The 27822-nt window shown below is 37.9% G+C and overlaps 1 long non-coding RNA gene across 2 annotated transcripts in view; it reads right to left on the bottom strand.

Moving 5' to 3' along the window:
• Window positions 1-27822, bottom strand: part of LOC105087350 (uncharacterized) — a 210582-nt gene that overhangs the window by 66313 nt on the left and 116447 nt on the right. For both annotated transcript variants that reach the window (XR_004137749.2, XR_004137750.2), the window contains exon 3: window positions 16064-16115. This is a non-coding gene — a long non-coding RNA (uncharacterized LOC105087350). The remainder of the gene's footprint in view (window positions 1-16063; window positions 16116-27822) is intronic.

Genomic DNA, 27822 nt, shown 5'->3' with positions numbered 1-27822 from the left:
AAATATTTATCTACAAACCAAAGTATATTAAATCTCCACATGCTGCAGAACCCTTTAGTCCTGCAAAAGTGACGCAGTGCTCTTTTGTTAATGGCCGTTGCTCCTTCCACTTGCCAGAACATAAGTCAGTATTTATATGCAGGCACTCTTCATGATGCAGTATTTAAAATGCTAGCAAGGGCCTAAGGAGATAGGTGCTAACATTCTTTTAGGGTGACTCTAGAATCATAGAAAAAGCAATTGGCCATATTCAGTTAAATAAAAATGACAAAAGTACCATAGAAAATCGCAGAAGAGTTCAAAAGACTCAGACTAGACATGCTAGAGCAGGTAGACTATGTAAAGTCAGAAAAGTTAAAAAAAAAAAAAAAAGATAACTGTGTTTCACTGAGAACACCTGGAGGACCCTCTGTTTAGCAGAGTGATAAGAAATTTGTTTGTGAGAAGGGCACCAGCATTATTAAGAAGCTCAGTGGTGGCTGTCTTCTGTAGGACAAGGATAACAGTAGGATGTGCTGTTGCAGAAATGGATTCCCTGATGGCAATGGGGATGATACCATCTCCCAGATAGTAGAGGCCATATGGTGTTACTTAACCATCAGAGACAAAGTTGGAGCAATTATCCTAATGAGCAGCAAGGCTGAACTGGCAGCATGAGTCTGTGGCCCGACTCACAGAGCCTTGGAAATGGTTAACAGAACACAGTGTCCCTAGGGAAAAGACAGGGTATTGCTCAATCAACACAAAGAAATCAAGGATGATCAGGAGGCTAAGAGTGGCTACCCTGATAAAACCCACAATCCCGGCAAAGCATGCAGACCTAAGCCAATTCACAGGCCCAGCCACCTGAGTAAAGGACAGGTCAGGTCCCCTAGAGAAGGACCCTGTCTTACTATAGGGAGGGTATATAGGAACATCTCCTCCACCACTTTACCAGAGGAACCTGTGGCCATTTAACTTCACACTGAGGAAACGGGAATAGGTCAGTTTTTTTTTTATGACTCTTGGACATAATGTCTGAGTTGACAATTATACCTGGAAAACTGAAGTATCTCCATGTCAACTCCCTATCTCCACCTGTTATAACGAAGGAATGTGGAAGCCAGGCAGTCATCCGTGTCCTGGCCCGGGTCTGGCTCCCATGTGTCTATAAGGTCCACAAATCTATTTTATAGTCATTTCCCTGGCCCCTAAATGTTTAATTGGAATGGATACATAGGATAATTGTCAGAATTCCCCCACTGGTTCCATGGTTTGTGAGGCAAGAGCTATAATAGTGGGGAGAACCAGATGGGAGCCTCTGAAACTAACCCCCCTCTCAGCCAAGATATTAAATTAAGTAACCAGACTGTATCTCAAGAAGAATTAGCTAAATATTTACAAGATAAAGTACTGACGGTCCCATCAGGTCCTCCTTTACTTTCCACGGTGGCCCCCGCACAAAGAGATCTTGAAGGACAATGATGGACTACTGCAGACCCGATCAGGTAGTAGCCCCAACTGCAGAGCCTGCTGCGCTATTTTTGCTACATAAATCAACAGACCTGAGGTAAACTATCAACTGGAAGAATGCATCTTTTTCCTAACCTATTGAGAAGCAGTTCACATTCACATGAGAACAACTACAGTATATATTTCAAGCTTTTCCCCAGAGCTAGGTTTGCCCTCCTGCACTCTGCTACAGTCTCTGAAGTGCTCTACAACATTTAGCTAATCTTCAGAATGTGACACAAGTCCATACATTGATGACTCCATGTTGATCTGATGAGGTAACTGTTTCATTAGTTTGGTTAATTAAATGAAAGCATATTAGTCAAGCCAACATACACTTCTGTGCTAAATATGTTGGAGGGCTTCATAAAGAACGTACACTCTAGAAGATCTGCATCAGTGAACTTTTTATATTTCCTATGGTCTGGGGCATTCCAGGACACATCCTCTGTAAAGGACACATTATTGTAGCACATCTCCCACCACTAAGGAAACAGTACTTAGCTGAACTCTGCAGGATCTAGAGGCAGTATAATCAGGATTCGAGAATATTGCTCCAAATCCAGTAAATACATATACTGGATTAAATAAAGGCTGCCTAGTTTTTGTGGGACCAATAAAAGAACAGAGCCCTACAGCAGGCCCAGTTTTCAGTGCAAACATCTCTGCCTCCTGGGCCATATGATCCAGCAGACCGTATGGTTTTGGAGGAGTGTACAGTACAAAAAGATTCGATGTAGAGAATTCTCCAGCAGTAAAATTACAACACAGACTCCTAGGATCCTTGATCAAGACTGTGCCATCTACAGCAAAGAGTTAAATATCACTTGAAAAGTAACCTGTATTGTCCTTCTGGGCTTTGACAAATGGCCATGCAGCCAGGACACCTTATAATGAGTTGCATTATGTCCAAATATAGGGTGGACCCAAGAACAATCCCTCATAAGATCAAATGGAACACGTGGGACAGGGCATGAGCAGGTCCAGAGGACACGAGGGTCTGTTCATAAACAGTTGGAACAGATTTTGGTCTCTTACTGTCTCTCAGCTCATAACTAAGACTATGTCAGGGGAAGATCCCTTAAGACTGGATGATGAGGGAAAGAAAGCAAGACTTGGTCAACCTGGGATCTTAGGTACATCAGTTCAGTATGTGAATTTGAATGAAAAATGCTGAGAGAGGTCATCTTCACTCACAGATGACCATGAAAGGAGAATACTTGCAATGGTCAAAGCTTTGGACAGGATAGAACATCCAGCTCATGTGGGGAAATGGCCTGAAATAAGAATATAATCTCATATGCAGCAGTGAATGACTTGGTCATAAACTTGCAAAGAGAAAGGCTGGAAGACTAGAGGTCTGGTGAAAATGTTCGTCTATACATCTATGAGAACTTCTTTCTCTTGTATATGAAAGGCCACCCAAGAGCATCCACCACAGAAGTGGCACTAATAATATGGACAGAATGACTCAGCCATTTGCCATCTGCCAGCCTCTGTCATTGGCCATCACAGTGCTCTGGACTGATGAACAGAGTAGCACTGATGGAAGCATAGGGCCAATAACACGGGTCCCATTCACTAAGGCTGATTTAACTACTGCCAGTACTTAGAAGGTCTAAATTGTCAGCAACAGAGATTAAATCTCAGGTCTCAAAATACAATGGGACATCAGTAAATATTTAACAACTGGTATCAAAGGGAAAAAAGCCCTTATTTCTGTGGCATTAATATTTCCAGCCAGGTGAATTTGAAGTTACCAACAGGACATTACTGAATCAACAGGCATGAAGCGGTGCACACAGTCACCAGTTGAGACACAACTCCAGCCAGCTATAGCTGAGCACTGCCAACGTGCCACTATCCCTCCAGGCAGGAGACCAACAGGAGCATGGTGGCAAGAGATATTCATACACACATACATACGTACGTATGTGTGTACATCTCCCATCACTGGCTGCTTCTCCTCCTACCGACAGGGCTTCAGTGAGCACTCATAGCTATGTAAAGGTACTATCGTGTTTGATTCCCCTACATGAGATCCCAGATAACATACTGAACACAGAAGAGCCTCTTCCCAGCAAAGCATATGCTGTTGTGGGAACATGATCATGCGATATAGTGGTTCTACAACACATCATACCAGAAGCTGCTGGCCTGATAAAGCAATTAAATGACTTGGAAGGTGCAGCTGCCTGCTTAGAAATGATAATATTGGGAGCATAAGGCATCATCCTCCAGGACTCAGAATGTATTGCAAATCAATTACAGTTAGATTTCTTTAATAGGTTGAATACACAGAACCAAGAAGGTAGATGTAGAAGAGACTGCGGTGATTTAGAGTCCTGGTGTCCTTTTTGGGGGGAAATTAATGCTTCCAGTTCCTAGAATTTCAGGTTCTGCAGTTCTAGACTTCTTACTCTCACAGAAAATAAATGCTTCCACAAGGGGATTCAGCCAGAGCCCCAGTGAATTGCCACTCATTCCCCAGCTGCTGACTATTGTCTGCTGAGCTCAGAGCTGAATTGCCCTCTGAGAAAGATCTCTGCCTCACCCAAGGTTACACCTCCCTCTCCAGGACAGCCTGCATCAAATGTCCTGACAGCCTTACCTCAATTGGGGACATCTCTGAAGGACTCTCCCAGATCTAGAGTTTCACTTGTGCCAGGTGAAGCCTCTCCTGCAGCTGTCTTAATAGTTTAACTTCTCCGCCTGCCCAGTCCTGCTTCCCTCACTCCCTCACAGATGCTGGTCCCAAGAGTACTTCCTATGCAGCCGCTTGCTGCAGAATTTCCATTTTAGCACCTACTTCCAGCCAAACTCAAACTATGAAAGGTACCACAGATCTCAGTCTTATCTTTAAAAACTTGTCCCAAATTCTCTACCTTTGATTTTTCAGGCCACTTCATATCAAAGTTCTAAGGTTGTTGTGGTGGTGGTGGTTTATTTATTTATATATTTTTATCCTTGCTTACTCTTACATTAAAAAAAAAAAAAAAAATATATATATATATATATATGAAGTGGTGGCTCATGCAATCTGGCAGTCAATTTTCAGGGTACATTTATATTTGCCAGAAATGATCACTTCATCAGAAGCAAATATCACCCCTGAATGAAATTACCTATTTCCCCTACCACCACATTGTAGATGGAACACAGTCTGACTTTCTCTGTACATCTGAGTGTTACAAAGGGAAAAACAGCCACAAAACTACTGTTCAATTTAAAACAAAAGGATATACCTTTTAGCCAAATCCCACATGTCATCTCCTGGTCTATAATTGCATCACTATAAACAGCAGTTTCCTTGTTCCTCTAAAATTGCTCCAAAGATTAATGTGCAGGCTTTCTTATAATTTTAACAAATGTGCAGAGGTGGTGAGGCCTTCCTCCCTTTTCAAGTTTGAACAAGGGTTTTGTGAATTATAAGGACTATTGAACTTTTTCACACATCATTAAATCTTTACATACTTTCAGAACTTTCTGAAAAATCTCCTCACTTTTCAAATCCATTCAGGATATAGGTACTGCCAAAATAAATAGGCTGTTAAAATAAAACTCTGACTAGGCCATTATATAGGTGAGATAAACAGTATTGCCAGGTAAAGTCTTTCTTGTTAAATTGGTCTTTTTCTCCCCAGCCTCTTTTCTTCCTTAAAGTTGTCTAGCACCATGAAAATTCATAGATCTCAAGTGCTGGTCTTTCCTTCTATTTTTTGCCCCCTAGTTTCAAAAGGATTGCCTTCCAGAGCAAAAAAGCAATGTTCTGGTTGGCTTCTAAACCATGTATTTTAAAGTAATTGGGAAAACTAGAAATGGGTCACCAGACAAATTTCTCTCTGTATCTTTAAAGTGTGCACATTAAGAAATTATAGTCACGGAATCCAAGGTGTTTCTTGACACATCAATATGTGGTGTCTGAACAAGACATACGAGAGCAGGACATCAGTTTCACTGCAAGTGGTACATGACAGTGTCAATATCTTTAGTCAGTCTCTACCCCCAACTCATCTTTCTTCCCAACGTATCCTTCATGTCCCTTGATTCTAATGATCAGCAAATCCTAAAGTCAATTATAGAATCCATCTCTCATTTTTTTCTCCAATACTGCATATTTTGTTCCCATCACAGATACAAGTGCTATGTCATTTTTAAAAAGACATGAAAATAACTTTAGTGTAGAGTAGATTGATCTATTATAACTGGCCTAAACATAAAATCAATATCCAATGTATGCAGGACTGAAGAGAAGAAATTTTCTTTAAATTTTAAGAAAAACAAGTTTGTAATTTGTAACATGACATCCAATGAAATCCATCATTTAATGTCTATTTAGGCAAATTATACTTAGGAAACTATAAATACTTCCTATTTGTTTTTCTCTTCTCTCTTCCTGTCTTTTTTTCTGCCTGTAGGTGTAATATTTGTTTTAGGACCTCAAACATAGCACTGCACCAGTCCCATAGAAAGCTTTCAATAGGAAATCAATGAGTAATTGTATTTAAAATTGATTGAATTTAAAATGTTACAGCAATAAATCTGCATCATCAGAAAGGCAAACCTATTTCCCAAACAAGATCTAATAAACACACCAACTGCATTATGTGACTTCATTGAAAATTAAAGCATTTAAGAGGCTCACAGAGCAATATATAAAAATAAATCTAGTAACTGGTTGAATTATTTAGGAACTACAAGATCTTTTAACAAGCTAAGATAAATTTGAAGAAAAATTTTATACTTTTGCTCTTATTACAAAATCCAGTTAAATACTAATCTCACATTAGGTGAACACTATATAATTCTCACATTAAAAAAAAAACTGATAGTGCAAGACTGTAATTCAAAATGTATAGTCCACAATATTAAGTCTGGCCAACTCATAAAATCCAAAGAGTGTCTATTCACTCAGAAGTCACTGTCCAGCGGTCCCTGGAATCTATGGCAGATTGAGTAGAACTAGCAAAGCGAGAAATGAACAGGCCTGAAGCATTTAGAAGTGAAAGTGACAAGTTACACCAAACTGAGCACTGTAATAGCTTTCTCACAGTGCATGGCAGTGGGAAGTGTCTTTCACTCAAGTTTCAGTATGGTCCACTAGGAGTTTAAAACCCTGGTGTGGTTGCATGAGATTAAGGAATTCCACTGGACTGCATTCAGTTCACTAAGTGAGCAGATCACCTCTCCTCTGCCTGTTCTGTGTACCACCTTTGTAAATTAGTGACAACCTCATCACCCCTTGCACCTCAGCAGATAACATGATGTTTAACTGGAAAACATCTATAAATAATTATAGAACGTTGTGACTGTCCTAAAGTGAATTTGTTCTTTAAACCTTACTAAGGTATTTGTAGCCACATTTGAAATTCACCACAAGTGCATCATAACCTGGTATTTTGGTGGTGTTTATTTTTTTCCTTTGTCTTACTTCATACCTGCTGAGAGTTCTGAGTAACGTGAGAGACTTAGTCCTCAGCCTCACACAGTTTATCTCCTCCCTCAACACTTTTACTATTCAATAAGTAAATAAATAAATAAATAAGACAGATAGACACCTGGAAACTACTTGTAACAAGAATAATTTATTGATTCATTTATTTATCCACAAGACACAATCTCTCTCATTCATCAAGCCCTCTTTCAGACTTTGGAAATACAACGTATGAAATGAGTATGATATGGTTTCCAATGCTAAGATCTCACAAACCCTAGCCTAGAGATCCCTGAGGGACTGGACTCTTCCCTATTCCTGGGAATAATCATCATCAACCTCTCACTCAGGGCCTTTAAGGGACCTAGGACTATACATCATGAGCAGCTCTGGCTTTTTGTGGAAACAGCTTGTCCCCAGATCACAACCCATTCCCAGACCTTTGCCTTTCTCCAGTCAAATTCCTATGGCCTCTGCACTCTAGAATTCACAACAGTCCAATTCTACAGTGAGGTGCTAAGCGCTTCCACTGCATGGCTTTGCCATCTGTCTTCAAACCTTGGCTCTGTTATTGATTAGCTATGTACACTAAGGCAAGTATGGAAAAATTCTATGCCTCATTTTTCTCTATTGTAAAACTGAGGTAATAGTAGTACCCAAGGTGTTGGGAGACAGAAGAATTAATAGGCATAAAGCACACAGAATGGTGGGTGGCACCCGGTAAGGACTCAGTGGCTACCAGGTATCATCACCACCATCATCATGACTGTGTGCACAGATAAACTTACAGGTGGTTGGTAACAAAACGCTTAATACTGAAGAATCTATTCCCAAAAGCCAAGTGACCCAATCAGTTTGAATATTCCCTCACAATCCTCTCTGTATTATAATACGCCAAGAACAACTAACTTGATATTACAGAATGAGCCTTCATAATTCATAGATTTTCCCTAGCAATCAGAAATTTTGATCTCAGAGCCAAAGAGACTGCTCTCTAGATCGCTCCTCTGAGCTGGATGGTACTTGTATTTGCCCACAGCTGGTGCCTACAGTAGTAATGTCTTTGCATATAAACTATACAGAGTCAAAACAGTCTCCCACCTCCAGCATTCCTCCACAGTAAATGGGTTAATCCGACCTCTACAGTTTCAGAAGCCAGAAACCTTGTTTTTATCCTTGATCTATCCTTCCTAGAACTTTACTTTCCACATCTGTCTAATCAATCATGAATCCCACTGGACTTCATTTTTGAGATATCTCTAGACTCCATTTTTTTGTTTCCCTTCTCATCCCCAGCTATTATAATCCTTTTCTGAACTATAATAAATTATGCCTTGGCCATTTCTACATGTCTTAAATTTATTCCCCCTACAGGCATTTATCTATTGAAAACACAAATGAGACTATGTCTCTCCTCTCTCTTATAAAAAAGACTGATGGTCTCTGGAATGAAATCCAAAATTACTGTCATGAATTCCAAAGATTTGTACTCTAGGATCTGTAGATAAACTACAACCCATGCCAGTAAACATCTTCCCCCGTTTCTCTCACAAATCCACCAGGCAACTGAGCCTTCTTCACTTTCACGACTGTGATTCTCTCTGGTGAGAAAGCTCCCTAACCCACACATTGCCCCTATCCTTCTGACCTAGTAATGCCTATCCATACCTCAACTATTCACTTAGATCACTTTCTTAGAGAGATCAGACTAGGTCATTCATCTTTTAGAAATCATTCTTCTCCATTAAAATGTCCACAAATGATAAATGCTGGAGAGGGTGTGGAGAAAAGGGAACCCTCCTACACTGCTGGTGGGGATGTAGCTGGTGCAGCCATTATTGAAAACAGTATGGAGATTCCTCAAAAAACTAAAAATACACTTACCATATGATCCAGCAGTCCTACTCTTGGGCATATATCCAGAGGGAACTCTAATTCAACAAGATACATGCACCCCAGTGTTCACAGCAGCACTATTTACAGTAGCCAAGACATGGAAACAACCTAAATGTCCACTGACAGATGACTGCATAAAGAAGTCATAGTATATTTATACAATGGAATACTACTCAGCCATAAAAAGAGACAATAATGTCATTTGCAGCAACATAAGTGGACCTAGAGATTGTCACTCTAAGTAAGCCAGAAAGAAAAATACCATATGATACCACTTATATGTGGAATGTAAAAAAAGAAAAAAGACACTAACGACCTCAACTACAAAACAGAAACAGACTCACAGACATAGTAAACAATCTTATGGTTATTGGGGGGAAGGGGATGGAAGGGATAAATTTGGGAGTTGGAGATTTGCAAATGTTAGCCATTATATATAAAAATAGATAAGAGATAAATTTCTTCTGCATAAATAGCACAGGGAACTATATTCAATACCTTGTAGTAACCCTTAATGACAAGAATATGAAAAGGAACATACGTATGTGTATCTATGACTGAAACACTGTGCTGTACACCAGAAATTGACACAACCTTGTAAACTGACTAGACTTCAGTAAAAAAAAAAAAAAAGCATTCTTATTCTTGACACTTAGCGCTGATATAATTCTATTATTAATTCTATAATTTATTGACAGTAGTCCTCCCTTATCTTTGGGGGATAGGTTCTAAGACCTACAGTGGATGCCTGAAACCATGGATAGTACCAAACCCCAAATATACCATTTTATTCCTATACATTTATACCTATGATTTAAGTTTAACTCATAATTTAGGTTCAGCATGAGAATATTCAACTTGCTATCCAGCCTCACTGCACTTTGGGAGCAGTAAGTCAAATAAGGGTACTTAAAACACAAGCACTTCAATACCTCGACAGCTGATGTGGTAACTAAGAAGGCTGCTAAGCGACTAATGGGCTGGATGCACCACTGGACAAAGGGATGATTGACATTCTGGGCAGGATGGAGTGGGATATTGAGAGGCTTCATCCCACTACTCAGAACAGCACACAACTTAAAACTTAGGGATTGTTTATTTCTGGAATTTCCCATTTCATATTTCAGACCATGGATGACCACGGGTAACTGAAAGTATGGAAAGCAAAACCTCAGATAAGGAGGGTATGACTACTGAATTAATGTTTCCTCAAGTTTAATGCAAGTTCCGTGGGTGGGGTGGGGGCTTTTATCTTCTACTCACAGTTGATTCCTGTAGAAATTCAACATTGTTTTTGATGCACAAATAGTTAATTCATGACTTAATTTATTATGAGTCTGCAGAGTTACTTAGGCCAATTAACATTTCAGAGAGCTCTGATTTACTAAAATCTAAAATCTTGCTTTTTAATTCCACATTTAATTTCAGAGTAAGACAGAACCACCCCCACCTCCTAATGTTTCACTGTTCCTTTATTAACAGCAAATTCAGGTCTCAGTCCTGAAAATTTGTCCAACTCTTCACAATAGAACAATGATTAGTACTTTATTCACATGCTAAAGGAATGAACATCATATTTTGTACAATAAAAAGATATAAAAAGTTACTTCCACCTTTGGGAGCTTCCATTATGCCTGAAATGGAAGGAGCAAATAAAAACACCAGTTTCAAGGACCTCAACAAGTATGGAGTGTGAGAAATTTAAAACTGTCCTTAAATTTTCTAGGAAAACACATGTTTTAACTGTGAAGAGAAATCTGTAAAGTATTTCTACCTTTATATGACACTGTATCCAAACCCTGTATTAAGGCATTCTCTTTACGCTCTCCTTTACATTTGCCTGGGGCAGTGCCTCCTGCAGGGTAATTTTTCTGCAAGAAATCTTTAAGATAATAACAAATTTTAGCCCCCTACCCTTCCAATGCTAAATTAGTAAAAGTAAATATACTCTTGGTAAAAGTTTCAAAACGTTATTAATGAATCAAACCAAATTATTTTTTTAATTTCAGGAAAAATACTTCATCTGTGTTTTCCACTTACATTTTTAGCCACTATTCTTCAGCTTTCTTGAAAGAGACTCCTTTTTCTAAGAGCAACTGAAATGTTTATGTTCTTTTAAATTCTCACTTGGCAATCCTGGTAGATTCCATTTTTATTTACCAAATATTTGCTTTCCCTCCTGGGAGAGGATTATACTTCTTCACCCCTCAGGTGTCAGGACTAGTGGCTTGCTTTGACTATGGAAATGGGACCGGAAGTTGTATGTATGTGCTACAGGCAGAAGCTTTAAGGGTCCCTTCATTCTTCATCCTTCTCCCTTTTCCCTCTGAGTAATAATAAATGAGGTCCCTTAAACAAGCTGTGTGGGAAGGCTGTGTCCCAGAGATTTTTTTTTTTTATCTTTGAAGAGTCAAATCCTACCCCCTACGCCATGGCATGGAGCAAAAGAAAGACGTAGTATCTGTTACTATCAGTCATTGAGGTCTGAGGGGCTTGTACTGGAGCAGAACCCCATCTCCCGGGACTGGTAGAGCTATCTCATTTCCTCACTCTATTCCTGCTCTCTAGCTCTGTTATCATAGCTTTAGCTCCCACCTATATATTAATTATTTCCCCAGAAAATCTGTATCTCCACCAGGAACAGTCACCTAATCACTACATACATTTCCTGTCTGCCTCCTGAACAATTTCATCTGGGTGTGTCTCAGTCAATTGATAACCATGACAGAAACTAAATTTGTTTTTTTCTTTTAAAAATGTCATCTCCTTTCCCTTCCTCCAATATTACTCATCTGTAAGAATCGTCCTTAACTGCTATTTCTCTCAACCCCACTCCCTATCCAGTTGATTGCCAAGTTTTCTCACTTCTGTGACCCAAAATGCTATTTAATTTATTCCATTCTCTTTATCTCATTCCCAAAGTTCTGGTTTAGACATTATTTATCTCCTAGGATTTAAAAATAACCCATATTGTCTCTACTTCCAATCTTGCACAATTTTAATTTATTCTCCAAATTTTCACCAGCCCCATCTTTCTAAAATTCAAATGCCATTTTATCACTTCACTGCCTGAAAAGCACCAGTGGTAGCCCCAGCATTCTGTGGAGTCCAAACCCTTAGCACACAGCATCTGAGACTCTTCATGATCTGACTTCGAGCCACCTTTTTAGTTTTATCCACAGATACACCCCCACATTCATCTTCCAGTTTAGCCAACTTCTTCTGAAGGTACCATATTCTTTAAAACTTGCTCTTGTCATATTTTTGTTTATGAATGTTGCTTCGCTCCCAACACCAGGCTGGCTAACTCTCCTCATCTCTGTGAAACAAAGTCACAACTCTAGGGGTCACCAAAAGCAGGAAGCAGACAGAAGTGAGCCCTCGTGGACCCTATTCAATTCATGGATCTCATGTAAAAAAAGAACATAGTCAGAGGGATACAAATAAAACTGAAGCTTAGTAAGTCATAAAAACAAACGAGATACAGGATCTTTAAAGCAAGGACTCATCAAAAATATGAAGTGAAAAAACCCAGTTGTGTAAGAATGAAAAATGTTCTGTTGGATTTAGCTGTTACACGGAGTAGTGGGTACAGAAGCCAGTTTGCAGTAGGTTAAAAAGTAAATGGAAGGTGAGACTTGGAAATTTTAAGTGCAAACAACTCTCCTAACAAAGTGTGGCGCCTTCAGGATGGAGAGACATGCTCAAAGAGCTAGAGAGACACAACAGGAGGAGAGAAATTTCCTCAGGAGAGGATATCAGAGGAGGATTTGGAGACAGATTAGTTAGAGCTGCAAGAGGGAAATTAAGAGTCAAAGGGACTCTAATTTTTTTAGACCCACCCTCCCTCACTAAGGGTGGGTCTCAGACACTGGAATTTAGAGAGACATGGAGTCGTTGAGAAACAGATAGGGTTTTGCCAATGTAAGAGGAGGCGTGAAGGAGACAAGTTTATGTTTAGTCATGTCCAGTTTATAGTGAGAGTGGCACCACGAAGTAGAAATATCCGACAGGCAGAAAATATTGTGCCATAGTAGACGAAAGGTCATCGCTGACCTTTTTGCAAATCACATCTTTTGATTTCCTAAGAAAACAAGACTGAGAAACTATCAGATTCTTCTTAGAGTGATGAAGAGTTGCACTTACCACATTTCAACCTACATTTCAAAACAGCATTTTGAATTTGACTTCACCAAGAATCTTGACAAAAACCATCCGACAACATAAAACGAATTTTCTAACTTAAAAAGAGGAAACGATACACAAAATCATATGTGAACGGTGTAAAGAGCTGGACATCGTGTAAATCAAGCATCACACACGCACACGCACACACGCACACACACACACACACATGCAGCCACAAGTAAATCCTCGAAAGACACAGGCAGAGACAGGCAGAGAGGAGACGGAGGTTTTGTTTTGTTTTGTTTTGTTTTGCTGGAAAACAGCCATATTTGGGGTATAGAATGAGCTTTCCTTACTGGAGTCACCTGACTCCTTTGAAATTAATTTTCCCTTTGCTAAACTGACTTAACAAATCAAGATCCCATCCCCAATATGTACAGGGTATCCTTGAAAATTAGTTAGATGTTGCTTATAAAGCACATGTCACCTTAGCAAAAGTCATTCTCTAGCTATAAATTATGAATCTATATATGAACATAGAAAAATAAAACTGAATGCTGGCTATAATACATTGCATTGGAAGAGTATTATTTCCAAGAGCTCAGCATTGTTTCTAATCAAAACTATCTTTCCTTAAACCCAATTTCTAGAGATTCTGTAGGTTTCTTCTGCCTAAGAAATATTTAAAACTCTGTTGACACAACACCTCTTGCTTGGGACTTTGAGATTGGATCATGCGTTGTTACAAATACTTAGGTTTGGTGTCGTAATGTCTTGGAGAAACCTTATTTTATCGAATTTTTCTATGCAATTTGGACTTTATTTTCTCAGAGATGTGATAAAACTGTACGTGGAGAGCTACATAGTCCATTACTCTTGCAATACTTCTGCATATATTGTCACTGAAAACGAAATAGGTCTGTGTTTACAACATCAAAAATCCCTAAGATATATGAATGTTTAAAGGATTTCCACAATCGAGTGGCTCCCAAATTCTTATAACATTTTCATTTCCTTTTTCATCACTGATTTCTATTAGAAAAACATACGTGTTCCTACCATTAGGGGAAAAAAAAGTAAAACAACGTTTTTTACGCTCTGATTAATGTTGACATTTCAAACATTGCACAAAGGCACTGCTTCTGATATTTTAACTTCTAGTTTTCATAGCCCTTTACAAGTCTGATTTTTCCTTTTTCATGCTGCATCACTTTAATTTATTCTTGTTACTAAGCCCCAGAAACAGATGAAACAGCTCTGGACTTGCAGACACCATTTGACCAATTACTAGTTGGCAGAGAGGGGAAGCACTTAGAGCTCTCTGGCAGCCTGTGTAAAATGTACCAGTCACCTCCGTGTAGAATGGGGGTAAGGGTCCAAAACAAGAAAATACACCATTACAATTGCTACTAATAAGTCTCAGGGGAATTTAGCTTGAATCAGAAAGTTCTAGTTCATTGTCTTTTATCACTTACAGTCACAACACGGTGCTCAATTATTTTTGTTAGTATCTTCAGCCATGCCATTACACAATGTCTTTTTCTCTTTTGTGAAAATTATCTAGTTCTTGCAATAATTAACACAGATAGAGACCAGACAGCTATTTTAAGATGAGCATTTTAATGCTTAGGTCAACTAAGTAGAGCATGTTAAAGATCAGAGAGTCTTTTTTAGATACTGACTCAAGAAAAATAATGAAGAGTATAAAATGGTGAAAAAAGTTATTTTCTGACATTAAAAAAAGTAGTCAAAGTCAGAAAACCATTCCAGATGCAGAATCCTCTTGACAATGTTATATAGATAAACTAAGTTCTAAGTTGTCTAGCTTGCTTTTGTATTTTTCTGCCCAATTAAAACACAGCCAGGACAGGTAGACACCCAAGAAGGCCACTCATTCAGCACCCAAAGGAACACTCCCCAACCATTTATACTCGGGCCCGAGCAAAGTCTCAGAGCCGTATGAAGGCCAAAAATGTAACAGCTACTTATGAATTTAGAGATTGAAGGCAAATGCCTAAATAATTCATTTAAGATAGGCAAAAAAAATGTTATCTTCCTGTATCAAGATCAATTTAAAATGTAAATAATTTATGTAAATTATCACAATATTGCACTGTATTTTGTATAGTTAAACACAATTCTTCGTGGTACTTTGCATTTATGTGACCTCTCTATAACTAATTTCTTAGAGAAGCCTTTTCTAATGACACAATTTTTAAAGGAACAGTAGCCCCTCTCCATGGAGAGATTAGTTCACTCCCTACTCCCTTTAGTTTTTCCCTTTACCTGAAATAACAACATCTGTGTATTAGTCAGCTTGGTTCCTTTCTGCTCCTTTCCCCCGATGATGTAAGCTCCTGGGATAGAGAGGACACCTGCTTTATCCGTCCCTGTGTCCCGGCCCCTAGAACAAGGTCAGCCACACAGATGCTCACATGCTTCCCAGATGAGTAACAGCTGGCTACTTTCACATACGTTTACATTTCAGTCAGAATTTTTTAAAGGTATGCTTTTCAACTGAATTGGAAAACCTTATTTTATCTCCTCCCCAAACCGATTTAAGTCATTATAACAATCGTAACAATCAAAAAAAGAGGAAAAGTGCACACATGTATCAGTAGAACATTCCTTCTATGTTTAGTCTTTCACGTCTGAGCTGACCCACCTGTCTGGTGAATGAGGCACATGACATCTGCTTTTGCCCTGCATTTGCAGGTGTGGGGTCAAAGTTACTGTCTCACACTGGCACCATTTGAAAGGGTATCTTCCCCAACACTTGATATTATCTTAAAATGTTAAGCCAGAATTACTGTGGTGACTGTTTTCACAGCCGCAATATAAAAGAATGAAAACGTCGGTGTTAATGAAACCTTACCTTGATCTCCTCAGGAGCTAGTCACGTCCAGGTCTCCAAATCTGCGCTGCTGGTGTGTGTGTGGGGGGGACTTACCTTAGTGTCTTTCTTCACTTTAAATGAAAGTTAGTATTAGAAACATTTGTCAAATACCCAACTGAAGCCATGAATATAGTTCAGTCAAAAAAATTACATTAAGGATCGATATCATTTATGTCCACTTAACACTTAAATTCCCAAAAAGGAATCAGAAGTTTTACCTTCAGGAAAGCTGCTGGGAAGTCCTGGGCCTCCTAGGGAATGCTCACCTTCCTAGGGGAAAGAAGAAATCAAAGACTCACACAGGGAAGGGAAGGCAGAAGGGAAGGCAGCAATTAGTCCGCTGCTCTAGAACCAGTCACAAAGCACACACAGATGGAGACGATCCCTGCCTTGTGAGGGCGATCTCACAGAAGGCCCTGATCCCAAACCCCGCCTCAATACTCCTTATCTGTTGGTATTATTTCCAATGCTGTTAGCTCAAGTCTCTGTTCCCTGTTGATACGAGTGAATACCCTGGAGAAATTGTAACTTGAATTTGACTGGTTAACCTTATTCAGGGAAGAGGGAGGAATAAACAAGAAAAACTGGAAGGGTTAAGTAAAAAGCACAGTGGCTGGTAAGACTTAAAAGACCACTTCATATATTCACACAGTGTTAACTTTTACTCTTCTCTCTTTCCTTTCTCTGAAGTCAAGCAGTGAAGAAACTGCTAAGCATGCTTTTGGCTTTTCCATTTCTTTTGTTCTTTACAACATGCAGATCTGTTTTAAATGTGATGGATCCAAGAATTTCACTGCAAATAAAAATTGCAGTACAATGACAGTGTGCAGAGCCTTCAGCAGTTTCTGGAGCTTGCAACAAAATGCCACTGAATTTTACCTAGCATATTGTTATTTGAAATAGATTGTTTCTCTGTCCCCTCCACCATAAAAAAAAAAAGTTTTTTATCATTCCAAAAGCCAGTATTATGTCTAAACTAACCAGTCATGAAAATATAACTTCATGAATGGGATTTAGCTTTTATCTCAACAATAGCAAAGTATTAGCAATATAGCAAATAAGGAACTGAACTTTTGAGGGTTATTTTATGGGGTTCCTGACTCTATCATGTAATATTTTTAAAATAGAGAGTTGTACAAAGGGAAAAAAAAAGAAATAGGCTAGACCAAGATAGACACACAGAGACAGAGATACAGAAACAGACACGCGGAGACAGACAGATGGAGACAGAGAAAGAATGAATCAGGTCTAATCATAAACAGAAGTTCAAAATAGTTTAATTTTTTCCTTTGGCACCTGTAACCTCCTTCCAAAGCTGATTCTTTCTGTCCTTCCTCTTACTCCATTCCCCTCTACCCAGCCCCCTGGAGTTACTCTGTACAACACATCTTCCAGAGAAACGTTAGGAGAAAATGGAACTAGGATTTTAGTAGATACTCTAAGCTAGGTGTGTTCTGTATGCTATCTCAGGTAATTACAAATTTCTGGTTAAGTGTCATCATACCCATTTCACAGATAAGGAAGCCAAGGTTTCATACTATGTTCACTGTTACCCAGCTTATAAGTGGGAGATCTGGATCGAGGTCCTGTCTTATCCAACCTTAAACCCCATCGTTTCAGCCCAGTGCACTCTCTCCCTCTGCCTCTTTATCCAGAAGTACTTTCATTTGGCCAGCAATTGGACTGAATTAACTAGTTCCACCAGAGCCTGAATAATGAGCGAGACTTACTATGCTTTCCCTCCAAGGAGCACATGTATTTACACAGAATAAAACATCCCTGATTAATGAAGGATTTCCTAAGGTAAAATTTCTGGGCTAAGCAGCACTTTCCTGGCAGAGTGGCACTGGGACTGAATGCTCCGGCTGCTTCATTCAGCAGGCCATAGCCCTCAAATAGTCAAATATATTTAGTCCAAACAGACAACTAGGCACCGTGCTACACAGTATATTTTGGGGGGATTGTTACTGGCAGGCTTTGAAGCAGTTGCAATAACATTTGGGAGAACAGTGTTTGTGGAGGGAATTTGGTTCAGTTCTTAATAAATGCGTTTGTCATGTTTCTAATTTTCTTTCTGTATCCTTCAAATGCTGTTGCTTCCAAGGTTTAAAACGAGATAACCTCAGTTTGATGTTGTTATTGTCTCTCATCTCCTGGAGGATTTCCAGAGAGAGAGGAGCAACCTGTATTCTCAGCAGTAACAGGCTTTTCCAAAGATATTAATGCATCACTTTCTAGGGGCTTTGAACTGTTTTAGTCACGCAACAGGGAGTAATAAATGAACCTCGCTTTGTAGCAACTTCTTCAACCACAAATGGTGTTAATACCAGCATCTCACTGGGCAGCTGTCTCAAGTAATTAGCTTCACATACACCAAGCAGTCTAAGAGTTAAGGGTCAAGTTCCAAAGCCAGAGTTCCTGACCTTGAATCCCCCTCTGTTAACTCGTAGGTGTGTGGACTACATTAACACACTTTGCTTTTCTTTAGGCTTCTACTGCATTAGAAGGGAATAATTACAGCACCCACCTAATGATTCCTGATTAAATGAGCAATGTATATTAAGTGTATAAAAGAGTGCCTGACATATTCTGTTATTATAGATGAAATGTCTTTGCAATTCACTTAAGACTTCTGAAATGTGCTGTTACTGTATTGCATCGCGTGCTGCAAGAAGGGGTTCAGTGTCGTCATATTCTTCAGAACAAAAGTGTAAGAAGAACTCTGAGGCTGGTGGAACAGAAAGGGAGCCCTGCTGGCTTCCTGGAACTACCAAGTCAACCCTTTATTTTCTAAATCTGAACCTTTTGTTATGCGAAAATCAAATCAAATACTGTACTTGATTAAACTGAATTTTACCTGCCACTGAATTTAATCCTAAATGATACATGCAGTCTCTCCACAAAATCTCTCTTTAGAATGGAGACAAAGGAAGGTAAGTTCTCCCTCTACTTTTTGTTCCTTACTTTTTCTTTCAGTTTTATTGAGATGTAACTGGCATACACCACCGTGTAAGTTTAAGATGTACAGCATAATGATTTAACATTCTTCATGAAATGATCACCGCAAGTTTAGTGAACATCCAACATCTTGTATATACACAAAATTAAATAAAGAGAAAAAAATCTTTCCTGTGATGGGAACTCTTAGGATTTACTCTCATACATAATATACAAGAAATGCTAATTATATTTAACATGTTATGTATTACATCCATAGTACTTATTTTTTCTCACTCTACTTTTTTTTTTAATTCAAGTATAGTCAGTTGGCAATTCTGTGTCAATTTCTGGTGTACAGTATAATGTTTCAGTCATACATATACCCACATATATTCCATTTTATATTATTTCTCATTATAGGTTACTACAAGGTATTACATAGTTTCCTGTGGTATACAGTATAAACTTGTTGCTTATCTATTTTATATAGTAGTTCTTCTAATTAATGACCTAGTTCTGAAATCCAAGCCTGTTGACTCTCTATGCCATGTAAGATTTCCCAATACATGAAAAAGCTTATAGGAGAGAACTGGGAAGACATTTATTTCTTCAAACATACACATTTAGAAGAGCCAGAAGAAACTACCAGAGTTTAACACCTTGAACTACAGACATTTACATTACATTAAAGTGCTTCATTGCATTAAGAGCAGCTAGGATTTGGAGTTGAAAGTAACTAGCAGGGGGCTAAAAATACTAAAAAGTCAAATATGTATCTTCCTGAGATAATCCCCCATTAAAACAATCATAAAGGAATAGCTCTACCAGATATTAATATTATAAATCCACTGTAATTAGAACTGTGTGGCATTAGCATGTGAATAAGCAAACTACTCAGAGAGACTTAAGAGGATATAACTTAAATGTCCCACCCCCAAAAAAGGGAAGGGGGAATACATGAAGTGATGGATATGTTAATTAAATTGATGGGGGAATCCTTTTACAATGAATACGGATATCAAATATTACTTTTTACACTCTAAATATCTTATAATTTTTATTTGATTAAAATTAAACTGATCCAACTTTGTATGTAAATTTAGTATACAAAGATGTAATTAATATTACAGTCATGAAGTAATGAAGATCCTTTCCTTATACCATTCAGAAGGATTAATTCCAAACAGATCAGAAATTTAAGTAGCAAAAAGGAAACTACAAATATTAGACAAAAACACGGGTGAATTCCTCTATAACTTCAGCAATAGGAAATTTCCCTAATGACTCAAATCTAAATGCACAAAAGAAAAAGACTGTTAAATCTGAAAAATAGATCATGTAAAAATAAAAATGTTTCACATCAAAAAAAATCCCCACCATAGTGGTGTAGGAAACAAAACACCATAGTTACACAGTAATATATGTCCAACTGATACACAAAATACTAAAGTCATTAAAATAAAGAAAAACTGGCAAGGTGTAAGAATGGATAGTTCACAGATAAGGAAACATAAGTGTCCCTTAACCACAGGAGAAGATACTCAACCTGATTCATTCTAAGTGAATGCAAATTAAAACTAAATTGAGTTTCCATTTCTCACTGACAGGTTAGAAAATATCAAAACTTTTGACATTATACTTTATTGACATGGTTGGGTAAAAATAGTCATTCTCAAGTATTGCTAATAGGAATGCAAAATAGTAGAACCCATGTTATAAAGAATCTGATGACTCAACACCTGGCAAAACTACATAAGAATCTGAAACCAAGGGTAGTCATCATTTTTCATTAATACATAATAAACTAAGCTGCCTTCGCTGATCAAGCTAGCTTTAATTGTTTCTACCAAAACTTGCATGTCCCCCAAACGTCACCTAGCCTCAACAATAAGATGTTTGCCCAAGTTGTTTTTTTAAAAACTTGGACTCAGCTACATCCAGTTCCAGCACCAGCCAGTCAGGACTGATTAGCACCACAGATCATCCAACTGGACACATGTCCATTCAGAGAGCTTCTGATGTCAGAGGGCCATAAAACCCCACCCTAAGAACATGCTAACTCCATCATTTTCTGAACACGTGTCCCATAAAGAAGCCTGTAGCTAAGTCACGCCAGCACAGGATGACAAATTCCCTCCCTTTTTCTGACCTCCAACTACCTTTCCCTGGGCTCCCCACACCTCAGCTGCATTCTGTCTACACCCCAAGCCCCGCCCCTCTGTGGAGGTGGAATTGGTATTTCTTCTCCTGTTTCCTCACATGACTGCCTTGTGAATAAACCACCTTCCGCGGCAGACCTCGACATCTCAGAGTGTGGCTCGCACCGAAACACACTGACCCTCTGACTCAGCACTTCTGCTTCTAAGGGCCAACCGCAAAGGTGCGCTGGACGAAATTTTAAAGAGGCTGATGTTCAACGATCTTCATATGACAATGGAAACTGGTTACGTAACTATAGTTTGTCTTCAGAGGGGAGTACTGTGCAGCTGGTTAAAAATAAGAAATACCTGCTTTATGACTGAATGATCTCCAAGATATATTTTGTATGTGGGGGGAAAAAAGAAAACTGAGTAACAAAGTAGGATACAAGTGTATATACATGTAACTAAAACTGAAGGTCAAACTGTATTTTTGAATTAAAAACAGAGGCAAGGAGCAGCGTGCACCAGACAGTGACAACAGCTAGACTTCTCCAAACACACATAGTTTCATGAAGACTCTCAGTATTTTTACCAATTATAAAACAGAAATGAATTAAAATGACCTCAAAAAGCTTGGATGTGCAGTGAAAGCTTGGTGTACATTAAATTAATGGCATAATCACAAAAAAAGCTTTTCCAAGTTACTTTGAAATAGTTATTTCATACATTCCCAAATGGGACATGCACTCAGTAGGGAAAAATAGGGGGGGGGGGTCTAAAAATTTTTTTTTTACATTTTTTATTAATTTGTAATCATTTTACAATGTTGTATCAAATTCCAGTGTAGACCACAATTTTTCAGTTACACATGAACATATATATATATATACATGAATATATATATATATATATATATATATATATATATATATTCATTGTCGCGTTTTTTTCTCTGTGAGCTACCATAAGATCTTGTGTATATTTCCCTGTGCTATACAGTATAATCTTGTTTATCTATTCTACAATGCTGAAATTCCAGTCTATCCCTTCCCACCCTCCGCCCCCTTGGCAACCACAAGTTTGTATTCTATGTCTATGAGTCTATTTCCGTTTTGTATTTATGCTTTGTTTTGGGGTTTTTTTTTTTTTTTTTTAGATTCCACATATAAGCGACCTCATATGGTATTTTTCTTTCTCTTTCTGGCTTACTTCACTTAGAATGACATTCTCCAGGAGCATCCATGTTGCTGCAAATGGCGTTATGTTGTTGGTTTTATGGCTGAGTAGTATTCTATTGTATAAATATACCACCTCTTCTTTATCCAGTCATCTGTTCTGGACATTTGGGCTGTCTGAAGGTCTTGGCTATTGTAAATAGTGCTGCTATGAACATTGGGGTGCAGGTGTCATCCTGAAGTAGGGTTCCTTCTGGATACATGCCCAGGAGTGGGATTCCTGGGTCATACGGTAAGTCTGTTCCTAGTCTTTTGAGGAATCTCCATACTGTTTTCCACAGTGGCTGCACCAAACTGCATTCCCACCAGCAGTGTAGGAGGGTTCCCCTTTCTCCACAGCCTCTCCAGCATTTGTCATTTGTGGAGTTTTGAATGACGGCCATTCTGACTGGTGTGAGGTAATACCTCATTGTAGTTTTGATTTGCATTTCTCTGATAATTAGTGATATGGAGCATTTTTTCATGTGCCTATTGATCATTTGTATGTCTTCCTTGGAGAATTGCTTGTTTAGGTATTTTGCCCATTTTTGGATTTGGTTGTTTGGTTGTTTATTATTAAGTCGTAAGAGCTGCTTGTACATCCTGGAGGTCAAGCCTTTGTCGGTTTCATTTGCAAAAATTTTCTCCCATTCAGTAGGTTGTCTTCTTGTTTTACTTATGGTTTCCTTTGCTGTGCAGAAGCTTGTAAGTTTCATTAGGTCCCATTTGTTTATTCTTGCTTTTATTTCTATTGCTTGAGTAGACTGTTCTAGGAGAACATTTTTGAGATGTATGTCAGATAATGTTTTGCCTGTATTTTCTTCTAGGAGGTTTATTGTATCTTGTCTTATGTTTAAGTCTTTGATCCATTTTGAGTTTATTTTTGGGTATGGTGTTGTAAGGGAGTGTTCTAGCCTCATTGCTTTACATGCTGCTGTCCAGTTTTCCCAACACCATTTGCTGAAGAGACTGTCTTTATTCCATTGTATATTCTTGCCTCCTTTGTCGAACATGAGTTGACCAAAAGTTTGTGGGTTCATTTCTGGGCTCTCTATTCTGTTCCTTTGGTCTGTATGTCTGTTTTTGTACCAATACCATGCTGTCTTGATGACTGTAGCTCTATAGTATTGTCTGAAGTCTGGGAGAGTTATTCCTCCAACCTCTTTCTTTCTCTTCAGTAATGCTTTGGCAATGCTAGGTCTTTGATGGTTCCATATAAATTTTATTATGATTTGTTCTAGTTCTGTGAAATATGTCCTGGGTAATTTGATAGGGATTGCATTAAATCTGTGGATTGCCTTGGGCAGTGTGACCATTTTAACAATATTGATTCTTCCAATCCAAGAGCATGGGATATCTTTCCATTTTTTAAAGTCTTCTTTAATTCCCTTCATCAGTGGTTTATAGTTTTCTGTGTATAATTCTTTCACCTCCTTGGTTAGATTTATTCCTAGGTATTTTATTACTTTGGGTGCTGTTTTAAAGGGGATTGTTTCTTTACTTTCTTTTTCTGTTGATTTGGTGTAAAGAAATGCAACTGATTTTTGAACATCAATCTTGTAACCTGCTACCTTGCTGAATTCTTCAATTAGTTCTAGTAGTTTTTGTGTGGACCTTTTAGGGTTTTCTATATATAGTATCATGTCATCTGCATATAGTGACACTTTTACCTCTTCTTTTCCAATTTGGATCCCTTTTATTTCTCTGTCTTGGCTCATTGCTGTGGCTAGGACTTCCAGGACTATGTTGAATAGGAGTGGTGATAGTGGGCATCCTTGTCTTGTCCCAGATTTAGTGGGAAGCTTTTGAGTTTTTCACCGTTGAGTACTACGCTGGCTGTAGGTTTGTCATATATAGCTTTTATTATGTTGAGATATGTTCCATCTATACCCACTTTAGTGAGAGTTTTTATCATAAATGGTGTTGAATTTTATCAAATGCTTTTTCTGCATCAATTGAGATGATCATGTGTTTTTTGTCCTTTCTCTTGTTGATGTGATATATTACATTGATTTATGTATGTTGAACCACCCTTGTGTCCCTGGGATGAACCCCTCTTGGTCATGATGTATAATCTTTTTTATGTGTTGTTAGATTCTATTTGCTAATATTTTGGTGAGGATTTTGGCATCTATGTTCATCAGTGATATTGGCCTATAATTCTCTTTTTTGGTGGTGTCTTTGCCTGGTTTTGGTATCAGGGTGATGGTGGCTTCATAGAATGAGTTTGGGAGTATTCCTTCCTTTTCAATTTTCTGGAAGAGTTTGAGAAGGACTGGTATGAGTTCTTCTTTGTATGTTTGGTAGAATTCCCTAGTGAACCCATCTGGTCCTGGACTTTTATTTGTAGGGAGGTTTTTTATTGCTATTTCGATTTCATTTCTAGTGATCGGGTTGTTTAAAAATTCTTGAATGGCTTTCACTAACTATATTTTTAGTGGCTATGTTCATTTCTTTACTTATACTATTGCATGATGTACACATTATGAGATAAAGAAATTAAGTATGTTGATGTCTTTGATATATAGGACTTTATGCATTGGAAATGGATTCACAGCATTATTCCCCCTACATTTGTGTATGATACATATTTCATATGCTGAAAAGTTTTAAAATTCTATCTTTCCAAACATACATACACACATTTTTGAAGAGCTAATTGTAAACAGTTCTGCAAGGTCCTATGGGGCAGTGAAGTTCTTTCTTATCTATCCCACAAATATAAGCCCAAATCTCTTGTTCTGACTTCAGGGGCAATGAAAGGTAGCTGAGATATGTGGCATGTGTTGTTGGGTGGGAGTGGAGGAACAGAGACTTGTGTTTACTGGAAGCATTTAAAAACAGGATGAAGACTGGAGTGAATCTATCTTTTTGAATTTGAGTTCCCTCCAATGCCCAGGAGTGGGATTGCTGGATTATATAGTAACTATTTTTAGGTTTTTTTTTTTTTAATGGACCTAGAGATTGTCCACTAAGTGAAGCCAGAAAGAGAAAGAAATATACCATATAATATCACTTATATGTGGAATCTAAGAAAATGACACAAATGAACTGATTTTCAAAACAGAAACAGACTCACATAGAAAACAAATTTACGGTTACAGGTGGGGAAAGGGGGTGGGAAGGGATAAATTGGGGGTTTAAGATTTGCAGTTACTAAGTACAATATATAAAATAAACAAGTTTATACTGTATAGCTCAGGGAACTATACTCAGTATCTTGTAGTAACCGATAATGAAAAAAATATGAAAAGGAATATATGTATGCATTTGTATGACTGAAACATTATACTGTACACCAGAAATTGACACATTGTAAGCCGACTATACTTCAATAAAAAATAAAACAAAATGTGAAAAAAAAAATAGACAGCAAAGTCCTACTGTATAGCACAGGGACCTATATTCAGTACCTTGTAATGGCCGATAATGAACAAGAATATGAAAAGGAATAAATATATATGTGTAACTGAATCACCGTGCTGTATACCAGAACATAGCATTGTAAACTGACTATACCTCCAATAAAAAATAAAAACAAGTTTCTCACTAGACAAATACATTATACATGACCTTCTCTGTGAGTGGAAAGATTGAAACCAGGATGTGCCCACTGAGATGCCTGATGGAGAAGAACTTGCATAATTTATAAAGCTAAAATTCACGTGTTTCCATTCAGAATTGTACCATCAGAGCAACTTTAGAATCTCCACAGTTAAACTGTGTTTTATGCTGCAGAAACATGTGTGTAGCTTTCTTTTTCCTAACGCAATAGGGAGAAATTCTAAGCAGGCCAATGTGAGAGAATTTGCCTTACACTCCACTATATTTTAAATCAACTGGATGTGTATAAATATATTTGTTTTTCCTTAAGAAAATCAAGTGTTAATTTAAGTTACTTCATATATGATAAAGAGGTGAAAAAGATTCTTTTTAGTCAACTAGAAACACATCATTAAAATCATACAGACTTTACTTTAGTTCAGAATACTAGAATTCTAGCCTATCAAGACTTGAATTCACAAAGCTGTATTGTTTCATGGCCTTAAAAGATTTGTTTCTCACATAGCATTTATTAAAATAAGATTTAAATACCTAATTTGCTTGTTCATAACATAAAGCTTTCAGTGTATTGCATCTATTCTTGATAAGAGGGAAAAAACCTGGGGATACACGTATCTCCCATTCCAATTCAATATTTTTTTCTTGATTATAGGAAGGAAGGAAGGAAAAGAGATGAAAGAGGCAGGAAAGAGAAAGAAAGAAAGAAAATAAAGGAAGAAAAAGAAAAGAAAGAGAAGGGGAGGGAGGAAGGAAGGAAGAGAAAGAAGAAAAAGATTAGGATAGGAGACCGTGCTGACCTATGGGGCTCTATAACATCACCCTGAGTAGTTCTTTCTTGAATGGAGAGATACTGAAGCTCTGTACAATTATGTATTTCTAATGAGACAATGATTTCCCAAAAAACAGGGACTTACACAGTAAGCAACAGAATAAATAATGCTGTAAGTTATAGTAAGCAACAGAATAAATAATGCTATAACCGGTTTTAGATTTCAAGGATGCAGTCTAGTTCTTCTCAGTAATCTTCATAACTTGAAAGTCTGTACTGTGAATGGTTAGCTGGGCATAAATATATTGGGAATATTGTACTTAAAATAGGCGGGTGGTGGTGTGCGTGTGTGTGTGCTTATTTCAAATAGTTACTACAATTAACCGACTTTGGAGGCAGTCTAAAAGTCTCTCCATCCATGAAAGTCTAATTACAGCACAATTTTCACAGAATTTATGCTTAGAGAAAAAGCTGTATTTAAAATACTAACATTTCTCACTTAAGGAAGAATATTTGAAAGTCCCGTACCTGTATGCCTGTATACACACACTACATACACACACACACACAAAATAAGCTCACTACCCCTAATCCCCCCTCCTATGCTGGGAAGTTCTATACGAAGTTTTCTAGCTTAGATACAAAAGCATTCTGAACAGTAGCTGGAGTAGGATACTGATTACCTCTTCAGGGTGATCACTCCACATTAATTAGTTAATATAAAACCAGGCTAAGATCATGACTATATCATCATAGGAACATGTTCATGGAACAATTCAGCACACTAACAATGTGATGAATGGATTTAAAGAATAAACTCAGTTAATCAACATACCATTAACTAAAAAATAGTCCAAATACACAGATCACCCATAACTAATTATTGCCTAAACGGAGGCTAAATTTAGACATGTGTTTACAATATACTGAAGAGAAATATTGAAATATTTAATATCAACCTGTTATCAACTCTCCCATTCTAAACTGGCCAATCTACAGTAATTGTAGAATTCTTGAACTTTGTACGTTTTTCAAAATAGGAACAACAACAACAAAGTGGCTAAGTGTATCTACTGATAGCATAACCAGAACACACAATAACAACCCAGCTGGTAGCCTAGAAAAATAAATCAATTACAAGAGTTTGCTAACAAAATACCGTTAGACCCCATGTTTGCTGCTGCACTGATGGGCCATATGGTGATGGATTTATTCTATGTTGGCAGCAGGAAAATCTTCCGGAAAAGAAATTAGATTGACATTTTATTTTTGTGCGCCCTGCTAGGTTTAGTTATGAGCTAATTATATGTGAAATATGGTGTATGTCTGCTGATACACGGGCCTTTTAT

Source organism: Camelus dromedarius, chromosome 7 (assembly GCF_036321535.1).
Source record: "Camelus dromedarius isolate mCamDro1 chromosome 7, mCamDro1.pat, whole genome shotgun sequence".
Taxonomy (NCBI): domain Eukaryota; kingdom Metazoa; phylum Chordata; class Mammalia; order Artiodactyla; family Camelidae; genus Camelus; species Camelus dromedarius.
The sequence above is the reverse complement of the archived record's forward strand: the minus strand, read 5'-3'. Positions and strand labels throughout refer to the sequence as shown.